This window comes from Papaver somniferum, chromosome 3 (assembly GCF_003573695.1).
Source record: "Papaver somniferum cultivar HN1 chromosome 3, ASM357369v1, whole genome shotgun sequence".
Lineage (NCBI taxonomy): Eukaryota > Viridiplantae > Streptophyta > Magnoliopsida > Ranunculales > Papaveraceae > Papaver > Papaver somniferum.
Genome location: NC_039360.1, coordinates 160,660,358 through 160,678,171, shown reverse-complemented (window position 1 = coordinate 160,678,171; position 17,814 = coordinate 160,660,358). Strand labels below are relative to the sequence as shown.

General features: G+C 34.3%; 1 pseudogene; it reads right to left on the bottom strand.

Moving 5' to 3' along the window:
* Positions 1-12,372: 12,372 nt before the first annotated feature.
* LOC113361775 lies at positions 12,373-13,949 on the bottom strand (annotated as a pseudogene).
* Between the last annotated feature and the right edge of the window lie 3,865 nt (positions 13,950-17,814).

Here is a 17,814-nt window from a genome sequence, read left to right as displayed (position 1 = left end):
ATGTGTATGTATAAACAGTACACACCACAGCAGAACAACACCTAACCAGCACAGAGAAGGAATAAGATGACAAGCCCCAAATCCGAAAGACCATAATTTTGATGATTGAAATCAAATTAGTAATTGAAGATTAAATTAGTCAAATTAGAAGCAAACCTAATAATTCCATACCTGTTGGTTTGTGGCGGCGACGCCATTTTCAATCAGGTACGTCGGTTCAAAGATAAAAAAGAAGGAATAAAAGAGAAAACAAAGGAAGAGGGAAATCAAAGGAAAAAAAAATCGAAGGAAAAAAAAAATCGGAATCGAACAGATAACAAGAAGCGAACAACTAATTTTAATAAATATGGGTTTGTGTGAAATTTTTACTCACATAATGGGTGCGCGCCTGAATTTTTTTTGAGGTGGGTTTTTTAGTGTAAAAAATCTGAAAAATGGGTGTAACAGTAGTTTTCACATAAATTAATGTTGTTGGGACCATGAGAATTTATTAATTAAGCGAGATATTAATAACGGGAACCTAGCTCAGCTGGTCATCCCCGTTTCCCAAAGTTTCATGCGTTCCAGGAGATCACAGGTTCGAGCTTTCAATAGAGTAATATTGCAGGAATTAACATGGAAGGTAGAGTTAGCTTGCCCCCCTTGTGACACAATCTCATTCCACCATCCGCTTCAGCTCCCTTAACTAGGTTACCCATGAGGCTCGCTGGTAGGCTAGCACCGCAACCTGTTTAATTAATGTAGTAGTATGTTGTTGGAGCTTAGCTTGCTAGGGTTCCAACTAGTTAATGTAATGCTCTTTATTTAATAATAATGAAATAATAATTAAGTTTAATTAACCTATAGATTAATATTTTATTAACTTATAGATTTAACTTTGATCAACAAATAACATAGGTTTAGATACTTCAGATGAACAGTTAGACGGTGATATCACTCAAAACTTGCAAAATTTAATCGAAAAGTTGAGTTATCGCAATTCAGTGAATGTCAAGATGTCCTGAATATCTGGAAGAAAATAAAGCTACACAATTGTTGACTGATGAAGAAATAATTGAGAGCATTATGGGAACTGATAACGATGGAAAAAAAGACGATGAAAGTTCCACAATAGATCCCCCTTCACGAAACGATGTTATTAAGCGACAATCACATTAAATATTTTTTCGCTGGGCTATGAGGAACAACACTAAAAATTCTTGTGATGATAAGAAAATTAGTTCAATGCGATATTGATTTTAACAAAAAACCGAAGACAATTGATTCATTTTTCAAGAAATCTTCATAAAACAGTAGTATATTCAATATATATGGTGGATTATTAATTTATGTTTCATATGGAGTCTACATAGGTAATAAAAAATGTATTAATTTATAATTTTAGAGAATTATTAATTTGGCACGTTGTCCCCGACTCGGGACCGGCTAAAACTATTATTCAAGAAGGTTTACTAAATAATCGAGTATTAATTAATGGAGTTTCTACTATATGAATGGATGGGATTCGGGCAACAAACTCTTCTCCTACGCGCCCTTCTGGACAGTTAAACCTACCTTATGGAAAAACAAACCACCTACCTTGTGGTTAACATCATAGTTGGTTAGAAAATTCTTTAATCTATAGTAACTAGTATACTAGTAGTAATATGTTATATATTGATATGTAGTAACTAGTATACTAGTAACAACTAGTATACTAGTATTAAATAGTACTAGTAGTAATATGTTATATATTGATACTACATATTAATATGTAATATGTTATATATTGATACTACATATTAATATATAGTATCAATATGTTATGTTCGATACTGCTATGTTATATATTGATACTACATATCAATATGTAATATGTTATATATTGATATGTAGTATGTTATATATTGATACTCAATATTGATATGTAGTATCTTATGTAGTGATACTACATATCAAAAAATTGTTATGTATTGATACTACATGTTACTACTAGTACTAGTTACTAGTATACTAATATACTAGTATATTAGTATACTACTAGTACTAGTTACTACTTTACTAATTTGTTACTAGTAAATTAAGTAACTACTTTACTAATAGTAACTAGTATACTAATAACACGTTATGCACCCTTATTTTTTGTTGGTTTCAATACTAAGAAAAAAATAGCTACATAACGTGTTATGCAACCGTTTTCTGGACAGCATAACAAGTTATGCATTAACTTTTATAGATGCATAGCAGGTTATGCATCCATTTTCATAGCTGCATATCAACTATTCAACAACTTTTATAGGTGCATAATAGATTAGGGTCTGGGTTGTAGAACATGTCATGGATGTGTTTGGGTCGTAGACTAAGGTTGACTGTCAATCTCGTTTATCAAAATACCCTTCTGAAATAGTCATTCCAACAGACGTTAAAAATTTCACCGCGCATTTTATCAAACACCATATATACGGGAGAATAGAGCATGGAAGAAGATGGAAGTGGGGAATTTCTTTAGTCTTCCCACTTCTTTGTTGAGAGTCAAGATACAGAGGGGATTCTGTGGTTTGGTTGATTCCATGTCCATCCACCAGAAGTGTTGAAAATGATTCTCTTTCTTCACCAGCAAATCCAATTAATTTCTGCGACTTCAATTTCAGGTTTTCCTCTAGCAAGCAAAATTTGCCACAGAACTAAGATACCCTTCTTTTTTAAATTATTCCTCCAATCTTGAATTCTTTTGCTAGTTTTAGCAAACATAATCATTGGAAATCCATATAGTTTATCCATTTTCACCTATTATGTAAATTTCATTTAAGGGTTTAGTTGAAAAAGATAGCTCTTACTACTGGAGACTAGTTTGTGGGGTTTATCACTATATCTTGATTTATAGCACTGATTGACCATTGAGCATTGAGCAGAATATGGATAGATTTCCTTCTCCAGCGGGATAAAATTTAGTGAATATTTGTAAAACATCTTCTTCAATTGAATGGATCTTGACCACCTCCACCTTATTGTATCGGTGTTTCCTATTCTTGAAATGAGATCCAATCTAAAAGGAAATCTTTCTGATTTTCGTATCATATCAAATGGGAGAAGATGGAAATGGATGAGAGCTAAATGCTTTCAAGATATTATTTGAACGGTCAATGACTCAATGATAGTCAACTCACAGTCATGGTGTTTAGCAAATAAAAACTTTGTCAACTAACAATATTTTAACGGTCTTTGTTAGTCTACGACCTAAACGCATCAGTGGCATGTTCTACGACCCAAACTCTAATTAGGCCATAGACATGCGATCTTTTTACAAAATATCTCAAAGAAAAAACACTTACGAAATGAAAATTAAATTTGTTAGACAAAGCTCAAGAAAAATCAAATGAAAAATGAAAGTCAAATAAAACTTGACATAGGGCCGCACTCATTCGTGGCACTCGACTTGGCGTTAAGCTTTTCGCATCAGCACTATCAACAATTATGAAATCTTAAAAAGTAACAACTTAGAGTAAAATATAGTCCATATCAGTTAGCTTAAAAAAAGATTTCGGTTAATTAAGTGCTTACGCATATCTCATAATTTCTGTGAAGCCTAACAATTAACAACTCACCACTTTGTGACTCTTGTAAATATCTACTAAGTTGGTGTATGGACCAAGATCCCGAGGCGGCTTAGAAAGAGGACGCCTAGAAGGAAAACCGGCAACACCTGGTGTCGCTACCTATTGTACACCTTTTCTCCAACTTCTCTAAATTCAAGGACTCCATTTGCACAAATAACAGTTAATTGATGGTAATATAGAATTAATTAAGAAAGAACATATATACATACCCATCACACTCTTCTTCCCATTCAATTGTATGTGGATTTGGATTACGATTACGTAGTGATAAATCTTTATCTGTTTCGTTTAGCTTAAGCTCACGCATCTTTCCTGTTACAGGAGACGAATTTTTCATTGAAAAATTCAATCAAACACCTTCTTCTTCTTCTTTCTTCAAACTCGAAACCTAAATTTAGACAAGAAATATTGTTCTTAAAGAAGCATCAATGTGTATGTATAAACAGTACACACCACAGCAGAACAACACCTAACCAGCACAGAGAAGGAATAAGATGACAAGCCCCAAATCCGAAAGACCATAATTTTGATGATTGAAATCAAATTAGTAATTGAAGATTAAATTAGTCAAATTAGAAGCAAACCTAATAATTCCATACCTGTTGGTTTGTGGCGGCGACGCCATTTTCAATCAGGTACGTCGGTTCAAAGATAAAAAAGAAGGAATAAAAGAGAAAACAAAGGAAGAGGGAAATCAAAGGAAAAAAAAATCGAAGGAAAAAAAAAATCGGAATCGAACAGATAACAAGAAGCGAACAACTAATTTTAATAAATATGGGTTTGTGTGAAATTTTTACTCACATAATGGGTGCGCGCCTGAATTTTTTTTGAGGTGGGTTTTTTAGTGTAAAAAATCTGAAAAATGGGTGTAACAGTAGTTTTCACATAAATTAATGTTGTTGGGACCATGAGAATTTATTAATTAAGCGAGATATTAATAACGGGAACCTAGCTCAGCTGGTCATCCCCGTTTCCCAAAGTTTCATGCGTTCCAGGAGATCACAGGTTCGAGCTTTCAATAGAGTAATATTGCAGGAATTAACATGGAAGGTAGAGTTAGCTTGCCCCCCTTGTGACACAATCTCATTCCACCATCCGCTTCAGCTCCCTTAACTAGGTTACCCATGAGGCTCGCTGGTAGGCTAGCACCGCAACCTGTTTAATTAATGTAGTAGTATGTTGTTGGAGCTTAGCTTGCTAGGGTTCCAACTAGTTAATGTAATGCTCTTTATTTAATAATAATGAAATAATAATTAAGTTTAATTAACCTATAGATTAATATTTTATTAACTTATAGATTTAACTTTGATCAACAAATAACATAGGTTTAGATACTTCAGATGAACAGTTAGACGGTGATATCACTCAAAACTTGCAAAATTTAATCGAAAAGTTGAGTTATCGCAATTCAGTGAATGTCAAGATGTCCTGAATATCTGGAAGAAAATAAAGCTACACAATTGTTGACTGATGAAGAAATAATTGAGAGCATTATGGGAACTGATAACGATGGAAAAAAAGACGATGAAAGTTCCACAATAGATCCCCCTTCACGAAACGATGTTATTAAGCGACAATCACATTAAATATTTTTTCGCTGGGCTATGAGGAACAACACTAAAAATTCTTGTGATGATAAGAAAATTAGTTCAATGCGATATTGATTTTAACAAAAAACCGAAGACAATTGATTCATTTTTCAAGAAATCTTCATAAAACAGTAGTATATTCAATATATATGGTGGATTATTAATTTATGTTTCATATGGAGTCTACATAGGTAATAAAAAATGTATTAATTTATAATTTTAGCGAATTATTAATTTGGCACGTTGTCCCCGACTCGGGACCGGCTAAAACTATTATTCAAGAAGGTTTACTAAATAATCGAGTATTAATTAATGGAGTTTCTACTATATGAATGGATGGGATTCGGGCAACAAACTCTTCTCCTACGCGCCCTTCTGGACAGTTAAACCTACCTTATGGAAAAACAAACCACCTACCTTGTGGTTAACATCATAGTTGGTTAGAAAATTCTTTAATCTATAGTAACTAGTATACTAGTAGTAATATGTTATATATTGATATGTAGTAACTAGTATACTAGTAACAACTAGTATACTAGTATTAAATAGTACTAGTAGTAATATGTTATATATTGATACTACATATTAATATGTAATATGTTATATATTGATACTACATATTAATATATAGTATCAATATGTTATGTTCGATACTGCTATGTTATATATTGATACTACATATCAATATGTAATATGTTATATATTGATATGTAGTATGTTATATATTGATACTCAATATTGATATGTAGTATCTTATGTAGTGATACTACATATCAAAAAATTGTTATGTATTGATACTACATGTTACTACTAGTACTAGTTACTAGTATACTAATATACTAGTATATTAGTATACTACTAGTACTAGTTACTACTTTACTAATTTGTTACTAGTAAATTAAGTAACTACTTTACTAATAGTAACTAGTATACTAATAACACGTTATGCACCCTTATTTTTTGTTGGTTTCAATACTAAGAAAAAAATAGCTACATAACGTGTTATGCAACCGTTTTCTGGACAGCATAACAAGTTATGCATTAACTTTTATAGATGCATAGCAGGTTATGCATCCATTTTCATAGCTGCATATCAACTATTCAACAACTTTTATAGGTGCATAATAGATTAGGGTCTGGGTTGTAGAACATGTCATGGATGTGTTTGGGTCGTAGACTAAGGTTGACTGTCAATCTCGTTTATCAAAATACCCTTCTGAAATAGTCATTCCAACAGACGTTAAAAATTTCACCGCGCATTTTATCAAACACCATATATACGGGAGAATAGAGCATGGAAGAAGATGGAAGTGGGGAATTTCTTTAGTCTTCCCACTTCTTTGTTGAGAGTCAAGATACAGAGGGGATTCTGTGGTTTGGTTGATTCCATGTCCATCCACCAGAAGTGTTGAAAATGATTCTCTTTCTTCACCAGCAAATCCAATTAATTTCTGCGACTTCAATTTCAGGTTTTCCTCTAGCAAGCAAAATTTGCCACAGAACTAAGATACCCTTCTTTTTTAAATTATTCCTCCAATCTTGAATTCTTTTGCTAGTTTTAGCAAACATAATCATTGGAAATCCATATAGTTTATCCATTTTCACCTATTATGTAAATTTCATTTAAGGGTTTAGTTGAAAAAGATAGCTCTTACTACTGGAGACTAGTTTGTGGGGTTTATCACTATATCTTGATTTATAGCACTGATTGACCATTGAGCATTGAGCAGAATATGGATAGATTTCCTTCTCCAGCGGGATAAAATTTAGTGAATATTTGTAAAACATCTTCTTCAATTGAATGGATCTTGACCACCTCCACCTTATTGTATCGGTGTTTCCTATTCTTGAAATGAGATCCAATCTAAAAGGAAATCTTTCTGATTTTCGTATCATATCAAATGGGAGAAGATGGAAATGGATGAGAGCTAAATGCTTTCAAGATATTATTTGAACGGTCAATGACTCAATGATAGTCAACTCACAGTCATGGTGTTTAGCAAATAAAAACTTTGTCAACTAACAATATTTTAACGGTCTTTGTTAGTCTACGACCTAAACGCATCAGTGGCATGTTCTACGACCCAAACTCTAATTAGGCCATAGACATGCGATCTTTTTACAAAATATCTCAAAGAAAAAACACTTACGAAATGAAAATTAAATTTGTTAGACAAAGCTCAAGAAAAATCAAATGAAAAATGAAAGTCAAATAAAACTTGACATAGGGCCGCACTCATTCGTGGCACTCGACTTGGCGTTAAGCTTTTCGCATCAGCACTATCAACAATTATGAAATCTTAAAAAGTAACAACTTAGAGTAAAATATAGTCCATATCAGTTAGCTTAAAAAAAGATTTCGGTTAATTAAGTGCTTACGCATATCTCATAATTTCTGTGAAGCCTAACAATTAACAACTCACCACTTTGTGACTCTTGTAAATATCTACTAAGTTGGTGTATGGACCAAGATCCCGAGGCGGCTTAGAAAGAGGACGCCTAGAAGGAAAACCGGCAACACCTGGTGTCGCTACCTATTGTACACCTTTTCTCCAACTTCTCTAAATTCAAGGACTCCATTTGCACAAATAACAGTTAATTGATGGTAATATAGAATTAATTAAGAAAGAACATATATACATACCCATCACACTCTTCTTCCCATTCAATTGTATGTGGATTTGGATTACGATTACGTAGTGATAAATCTTTATCTGTTTCGTTTAGCTTAAGCTCACGCATCTTTCCTGTTACAGGAGACGAATTTTTCATTGAAAAATTCAATCAAACACCTTCTTCTTCTTCTTTCTTCAAACTCGAAACCTAAATTTAGACAAGAAATATTGTTCTTAAAGAAGCATCAATGTGTATGTATAAACAGTACACACCACAGCAGAACAACACCTAACCAGCACAGAGAAGGAATAAGATGACAAGCCCCAAATCCGAAAGACCATAATTTTGATGATTGAAATCAAATTAGTAATTGAAGATTAAATTAGTCAAATTAGAAGCAAACCTAATAATTCCATACCTGTTGGTTTGTGGCGGCGACGCCATTTTCAATCAGGTACGTCGGTTCAAAGATAAAAAAGAAGGAATAAAAGAGAAAACAAAGGAAGAGGGAAATCAAAGGAAAAAAAAATCGAAGGAAAAAAAAAATCGGAATCGAACAGATAACAAGAAGCGAACAACTAATTTTAATAAATATGGGTTTGTGTGAAATTTTTACTCACATAATGGGTGCGCGCCTGAATTTTTTTTGAGGTGGGTTTTTTAGTGTAAAAAATCTGAAAAATGGGTGTAACAGTAGTTTTCACATAAATTAATGTTGTTGGGACCATGAGAATTTATTAATTAAGCGAGATATTAATAACGGGAACCTAGCTCAGCTGGTCATCCCCGTTTCCCAAAGTTTCATGCGTTCCAGGAGATCACAGGTTCGAGCTTTCAATAGAGTAATATTGCAGGAATTAACATGGAAGGTAGAGTTAGCTTGCCCCCCTTGTGACACAATCTCATTCCACCATCCGCTTCAGCTCCCTTAACTAGGTTACCCATGAGGCTCGCTGGTAGGCTATCACCGCAACCTGTTTAATTAATGTAGTAGTATGTTGTTGGAGCTTAGCTTGCTAGGGTTCCAACTAGTTAATGTAATACTCTTTATTTAATAATAATGAAATAATAATTAAGTTTAATTAACCTATAGATTAATATGTTATTAACTTATAGATTTAACTTTGATCAACAAATAACATAGGTTTAGATACTTCAGATGAACAGTTAGACAGTGATATCACTCAAGACTTGCAAAATTTAATCGAAAAGTTGAGTTATCGCAATTCAGTGAATGTCAAGATGTCCTGAAAATCTGGAAGAAAATAAAGTTACACAATTGTTGACTGATGAAGAAATAATTGAGAGCATTATGGGAACTGATAACGATGGAAAAAAAGACGATGAAAGTTCCACAATAGATCCCCCTTCACGAAACGATGTTATTAAGCGACAATCACATTAAATATTTTTTCGCTGGGCTATGAGGAACAACACTAAAAATTCTTGTGATGATAAGAAAATTAGTTCAATGCGATATTGATTTTAACAAAAAACTGAAGACAATTGATTCATTTTTCAAGAAATCTTCATAAAACAGTAGTATATTCAATATATATGGTGGATTATTAATTTATGTTTCATATGGAGTCTACATAGGTAATAAAAAATGTATTAATTTATAATTTTAGAGAATTATTAATTTGGCACGTTGTCCCCGACTCGGGACCGGCTAAAACTATTATTCAAGAAGGTTTACTAAATAATCGAGTATTAATTAATGGAGTTTCTACTATATGAATGGATGGGATTCGGGCAACAAGCTCTTCTCCTACGCGCCCTTCTGGACAGTTAAACCTACCTTATGGAAAAACAAACCACCTACCTTGTGGTTAACATCATAGTTGGTTAGAAAATTCTTTAATCTCTTCAACAAAATAACCAAGTCATCTCCAAGTTCACCCAAAATTGAGAATGCCAAAGCATAGAAACGATAACCCTGAGACATACACCTGGATAAGTATTTACTGCGTTTAAGAGTCACAGTCGAAGTGATAGTATGTCCTGGTGTGAAACTACGAATGCCTCCACCAGCAAAAGGTGAAACTCCGGTGACATCATAACAAGTATCTTGAGAGCATTTTCATCGGCCGACAAAAGGCCTAAAGATGCCTCCTTCCTTGCTGCAGCGCCAGCCCTGTAACTAATGTCTAGGATAATATTTCTTACCAAATCGTGCCGATACTTTAAGCCATATACGATATATTTTATTTATTTATTCTTTTTTTTAAGCATGATATATTAGAAGGTCTATTAAGAAGGGGGATAGGACAGCATCATACGGGAAAGTGTCTCCCCCTAGGGTTGTTTTCAAATGTTTCAAAAAATTCGACACAACATATTGCTAGATGTTGATTTCAAATGTTGGCTTTTATCTATCGCTTGGTTTGCAAGTGCGTTCCCTGCCTGGTTGATCTTCCTGGTTGTTAGTATGAGTACCACTTTGCTTAGGGTAGTGCCCCATGCCTTTGAACGAGATTAAAAGTCAATTTTTGTATTACTCGACAAGGTAAATTCTCATTGTGTGACATTGTAGCACAGTGGTAAAGTCACCGTGTGGTGATACTTGTGACCTGAATTCGAAACTCGCCAACACCAAATTCTTTAACGATCAGAAGAAAAAAGAAAAATCATTGTGTGCCACTCAAACTCCCACTCCCACTTGACACTTAGCTCTGTTGCTTTCTTTGTGTTGCAATCGAATGGCAATTTTGCTCAAATCCTCCCATATGTGATTGATGGCTCTAAAACTATAAAAATATCAAAATCATAACTTCATTCCAAAAATTTGAATTTTTGATTATATTTTTTTTCTCAATAAAATTTCATGGTGAACTGTGGTGTTTGACCAATCCAAAACCAAGCGGTGCGGGACCCAATCTACCACATACTGACCGGCCCATTGTTAGCTTTTTGGAAGCGGGTCTTGAGTAAAAAAACTCTCATATGTGGTCAACACTAAACAAAATATCTATAAAACCCTGTTTTAATCGCATAGGATATTCATATCATGAGGAATAAAGATAACTAGTTGGAGAAAACTCTTAGTTGTCTCAAATTATTCCGCGAATCTCAAGTGGTTGTTATCTATCTCTAAATTCTCGTAATTGGTAAGGATAGGAAATTACTACAGTACAAAACAAAAGGCTTCTTGGGACGTCTAAAAAGCGTCCCAAGAGGCCCAAATCCGTTCCAAGAAGATATTAGTGACGTTTTTCTGACCGTTCCCTGTTCCACCGTCACTAATACTATTTGGTCGTCATTTCTTTTAGGGACGGTCATATTATTGCCTTAATTTAAAAATTTGATCACTAATAGGGACGAGTACTCCATGAGTGTCCCAAATAACCCTTTTTAGGGACGGTTTTGAAAAAACAGTCTGTCCCTGAAAACTACTTATCTTGTAGTGCTATAAAAGAGGTGAGACCCTCTTCTCATCGAACATGCTACGATTATCTATATACAGCAAATCTGAGAAAGAAGGAAAGACTCAATTCTCAAACCTAATTGTTGGTCCTTATATAGTTGCAAATTGGATAATCAGCTACTACAGGTATGTGTCGTAACTCAGCTCATGACCTTAATCTTGGCAGATCTGGACATGTGAATTGGTTCGTTTGACATGTGTGTACATAGAAGTTTCCTACAGGGCTCCCTCCATGTAAGTGAGACTGTTTTGGAATATTTCAAGACAAAAGTTTGTCCTGAACGACTATATTCTGAGGACAAACTTCACACACATCGACCCAATTTAACATTCTCACTCGTTGTAGATGTCTTACAATATGGCTAGCGCGAATCTACCACACCCATGGCTGTTTAGTGGAGTACCAGTTTATCGGACAACATACTAACTCCCATATAAGACGAAGCATAGGATCTGGCTGGCTCCCAAGCAAGCACCTTGCTCCTGCCATTCATATTATCGAGTCCATGCTTCAAATTGTTTCTCAATTGAGTTGGGAGAAACCCAAGCAACTTCAAAAAGCATTTCTAAAATAGCCAAAAATCTCAAATAATAGTAACCTAGCAACAATTGCATTGACAACCCTACATGTAAATAGAGCAATCACTTTGGCTGCCGGTAGTTAGTAGTTACTATTGTGAGATTTAAATTGGGAGTATTATTATTGGAAAATGGATCATTTGTCCAAATATTTTTAAAAGATGGTTTTAATGGACGAGTAAAAATTCTAACGGGTGAAATGGACAAAAAAAATAACAAGGATGAAACTGGATTCATCCTGGCTTAAATTTAAAAAATAGAAAGGATGAAACTGGATGCATCCTGATGTAAATTAAAAATAAGAAAAAATATTTGAAAATGGGTAGGATGAAACTGTTTACATCCTGGCTATTTTAACATTTTTGTCCATTTAAACAGTATCAAAACCTAGATGTCTTTTTCACCCAGAAATTGTTGATTGTGGTCTTTTAAACCAATTTTGTGTATTATTATTGCCTTTGTGCAACAGGACTCACACACCTTACTCATAGTAATTATTGCTAGATGTACAACCACTGAGGAGGGGAAACGGAGAAACTAACCTGCTGCTCACAGTAATTTTTCTTTATTCCGTATGATCACCGAAACGAATTATCTTATTAATGAACGCCCTCTCCTGGCGATATATCACAAATGAGGATATGCAGAAACATGCAAAGCCAACTGACAGGTGAGTCAACACCGTCGACCAGAAGTTTTCTTGGTCTAACAATATTTTGTCAGAAATCTGGGTAACAAAGCTTGAAAGAAGTAAAACTATCCAACCTGAAGGCAAGCACTGGCGAAATCTGAATTCCGATGAAGAATCTTTAAAATAACTCTTGATGAATATTGCCGAATAAGAAATTCTCAGAATCATATTCAATGAATTAGCAAGAATTAATCCAACGGCGCCAGCTGAACGAATAAAGATGACATTTAACACTAGATAAATTCCAGAGAAGATAAGCAAGGAATCATTTGAATGCTTGAGTTGGTCTTCCGACGCCACTGCATGTAGAAACGCTTCAGGTGTAAAACAATAATATACAGGCAGTAATAGCGGAGGAAAGTTGCCGCTTCTCCGTCACTCCATTTACTTCCATACAACACTCTAATGAGAACGTAAGAGTAGCTTGGACCAAAAGACATAAACACGAGACCTATCAAAATAACAAGCTTCAGGGCTTCTGTAAGTGAATATCGTAACTTTGTTCGAGGGTTCCCTCCTGATTGAAGCATTGCAAATGTGGCATACGAACTCTCCTCCAAAGGAAGCAACACCAATCTCACCACTAAACTACCTAATTTATCGACAAGTCCGTACACAGCTTGGTTATAGGTGGTATCCATCCAAACAAGAATCATCTTCTCTCCTTCTTGAAGAAGCAATTTGGTGATAGATTGTCGGGTAAACAACATACACATCTTTGAAATTTGCTTGCCGTAGTCCATATTCATACTTCTCAATCTGAAAGGGGAAAGATCAGATCTTTTAATCTTGCCGAAGAGAAAAAAGTAACTCCAATAGCCTACAAATATGGAAGCGCCATACGCACTCTGGGATAATGCAAATACAACTGCTTTTTCGATATCGGATTGCTTGACGATGAGAATGTAAGTTGTTGTGCAACGTATAAGGGTTGATATAGTTTCCACTACCAATCGCAACTTAAGGAGAAGCAAGTTCTGAGAAAGGATATATAAGGGTTCTGCCAATAGCTCCAAGACACATGCAAACCCTAGTATTAGGATTGCCAGACCATATGGGTCGTAAATGCTTAGTGCTTTCCACCAGAACACGAGTATACATGCTGAAACTGTAACAAGTATTCCGACAGGAAAAGTAATCCACGCTACTTTCAGTAGTTTTGCAGCATTTTCTTCAGCTGATACACCATGATCACATCTAAGGTCTATACGTAAACATGCTCTCCGGAATCCTTCTCGGCTTAGAAACAATATGCACGTGACAAAAAGATGAAACTGCACTGCGTAAAGCACGTAGTCTGCTTCGTTGAGGTGTCTAACAATCCATGAACTAAAGAAAAATGGAATTCCCCTTGCCAATACCTGTGTAGCCATCAAGTACTTGAAAGTTCGAGCAAAATTAGTACGATCACCATCTTTGATTCCTTGAGATGGCACTGGTTCTTTTTACATCTCAAGAAAATATCCTGGAATTTGATAAGTCAGCACCAAAAATTCGTCGGACAAAATACTGTACACAAGAACATAATACTAAAACAATCATAATAATTGTTAATCGGTTGATCGGAGATCAGCCACCTCAATCAAATAAGCAAAACTTAATTGCGTGCAATAATTTGAACGCCTGAAACAATAATGTCAGAAGAGTATTTATAGGACCTAAAGAGTCCTAGTCCAAACAAAATACTGAAAGCATAAACAATTCCTAAAGTAACTAAACCACTGATACAAAATAGAATTGGTGTTAGGTTAGGTATCCCAACAAAGATAAGACCAAGATCTGTAAACACATGCAGTTGCTTTTTGTCATTCAGGAGTTGCAAAAAAAAAAAGGAAAAAAAAATGTAAGCGTAATGCTAAAGATGATCTGATGATGCAGTAAGTCTCGTTGAGTAATGGTTAGTTTCCGCATGCCTAGTCAAGTGTCATGGAACCTTGAGTCGTCGCAGGGTACATGCACCATTATTTAATCATCGTGGAAAAATCTATTTAACAAAAAATCAACTAATGCGCACAATGGAAAACACCTACTCATGTTACCACTAGAGCAAGTGATCACATGGAACCTTGGGTAAACTTTTAACTTCGCCACCGGTATAGTTAGTGATCACAATAGGAATTTGTTAGAGTTTAATTGTTTCCTTATTATCATTCTATTGTTCCATTTTTATACTCTGCAATATTTACATTTATAATTAATGAACTAAATTAATGGAAGAGAAATTTTAACACAAAATTGGTTAAAAAGACCAAAATCAATAATTCCTGGGTGAAATGGACAGTTAGATTTTGATACTGTTTAAATGGACAAAAATGTAAAAATAGGCAGGATGTAACCAGTTTTATCGTGCCCATTTTCAAATATTTTTTCTTATTTTTAATTTACACATGATGTATCCAGTTTCATCTTTGCTATTTTTTAAATTTAAGCTAGGATGAAACCAGTTTCATCCTTACTATTTTTTTTTTGGCCATTTCACCAAAACTATTATTTACTCGTCTATTCGAACCGTGATTTAAAAATATTTGGACAAATGACCCATTTTTCGAAATTTTAATGCATTCGGGGAAATAATGCCAAAATTGGCAATAATTTATATGTTCAAATCATTGGGGTTGGCTTTAAGTAAAACCGCTTAAATTGAGTTGAAATATTAATGCAAGTATCTCAATATATTTAGGGAAATTAATAAATAATAAGGGATATTGCCCACAAATAAGATTTTTAGCTAAATTTTTCATCTTTGTTATTTTTTCCCGAAAGAAAGAAACAAATAGTACACAAATGGAAATTATTAGATATATTCCTTACAAAAATAAATACACATACCATAAAACAACGCTTATTGCTTATAAAAAGTAATAATAATGCATCCGAAAGGAAATCATACACGAGAAGGTCTATATAAATACCTTATGATCTTTCTTTTTTTTTCATTAACCTTACCGTGTGCATCTGTGCGTTTTATTGGTTAATATTAATGTCGAAGTTTATGGACTTAGCATGGTGGCTTCTCGTATTAACGATCTTCATTAATGAAGATTCAATTGATGGAAGAACGATTATGGATGCTACGAACGGCAAAGCAATAGTCAAAACCATCAAGGTGAAGTATATCGCGCTCTTAGTTGCATTAATGAAGTGAAAGTGTAGATACTCAATTAATCTCATGCATGTGCTTGTTAATTTTTATCATAAGTAGTAATAATGTTGATAATTTTCTTCCAGGTTAGATTTGATGAGATTATTGATTGTTATGATATCTATAGACAACCTAGTCTTAATCACCTGTTGCTTCGTAATCATACAATACAGGTATAGTAGTTGTACTCGTGATATATCTTTTCAATCCCATGAAAGTTATTACTTTATTTTTTATTTTTTCTTATGAAATCTCATAAAAATTACTACTTTATATTTTTTTATTTTTATGAAACAGATGACACCAAATTCTTATCCAAAGGGAATGAAATCGGATAATTTTGGGACAATCCCTATTCGAAGAAAAGGAAAAAATTACAAACCCAGAGGTCTAGGTAAACATAATCGTGTAAAAGCGTTATCGTACGAGACTAGTGATATATTCAAAAAAGATGAAATACCTGAGAACCATGAGGTACAAATAATCACATATCAATATTTCCATTGATTTATCTTTTATACATGTCTGTGTATATATATATATATAATCGATATCCATGTAGTTATAGTATGCCACAATTAATGTGGATGGGAATTTTCTAGGAGCACAAGCAAAAATAAATCTTTGGAAACCAGTTACCGAAGCACATGAAATGAGTATATTCCAAATTTGGGTTGTAGCTGGTGATTTCAACGAACGCAATACCATTGAAGTTGGGTGGACAGTAAGTTATTAGTCCAAAATTAAACGTAAAGGAATTTGTATCCCTTGGTGACATTAAATTTCATTCCATGTTTTTAATTAGGTGAACCAAGATGTAGATGGTGACGACCTTACCCGATTTTTCATATACTGGACGGTAAATATTAATCCCTTCTAGTTATTTGGAATGGCATGACGACAAGGATATCTAAAACGATATATTATTATTTAGTATTATATTCTCACGAAGGATGGATATAACAACACGGGTTGCCGCAACCTCGTGTGTGAAGGATTTGTGCAAACAACGTCAGATATTTGCCTTGGTGGTGACTTCACTGAAGTGTCCACTCTCCATGGTGATCAAAAAGATGCTTCCTTCAACATTCACAAGGTAAGAAAATAAAAGTGATCAATGGCAATATTGATCACTTTTATTGTCACAAGAAGTTTAGGACACTTTTCCTAAACTTCAATTTTAGTTGTTTCTCTTCTTTGCCTAAACTTCAATTTTATTCTGTTATTGTTGCGAGACTAAATCTTCTTAGTCTTGTGTTACGTTGATGCTCAAGTTTGTTGTTTTTGCTTACATGTCTCTCTGCAACTCCAACAACATCAAATTATGGGTTACAAAACCATGACTCTACAATTTGTGCGCACCATGTCCTAAAACGTGGTGAAACTCTTTCTCATACCCTTGGGGCTTGTAATTTCAATAGGGGAGAAACACGTTTAGATAATTTATGTTTCTTTGGGAAAACAAAATTTCCAAAGATTAAACTTGCAAAGATCAAACATCCTCTTGCTAACAAAGATGGTGGGTCAAGCTTGATTGGTTCTTGCTATGGTTTGGTTTGTTTGCTTACACATAATGACCAAGCATCCGATATTTACGTCTTTAATCCTTTCACCAGAGAATGCTTTAAGCTCTCAATGATAGACAAAAGTCAAATAGACCTTGGATTTGGTTACAATCCTTCTGGTAAGAATTACAAGGTTGTTATTATAAGCAAAGAAAGATTAATCCAAGTATACACCCTCGGAGGCGATAGCGATGGCTGGAGAAATATCCGATAATTCAACTACTCATTTGCATCTCTAGGTATCCTTTGGAATGGTTCCCTTCATTGGTTGGACAACAACCAATGGAAGATTGTCTCTTCTGATTTGGCAGACGAAGAGTTCCGGTATCTCCCAACAACACCATCTTTCGAACATAACAGGGATACGCAACTTACAGTATTGGGAGGGTACTTGAGCATTGCTAGTATGGATCCAGATACTAGGCGCACTAGCATATGGTCGTTTAAAAATAATCGGAACAATTTTGCTGTCAAAGAGGGATATTATCCATCTTGGAATTGGAGTTTGGAGTTCAGGATACCATTTTTTCCTAATCATGACGACATTAATGATAGATATGAGCCTTTTGGCCTTACTAAAAACAATGAAGTTTTCTTATGGTGCAAGAA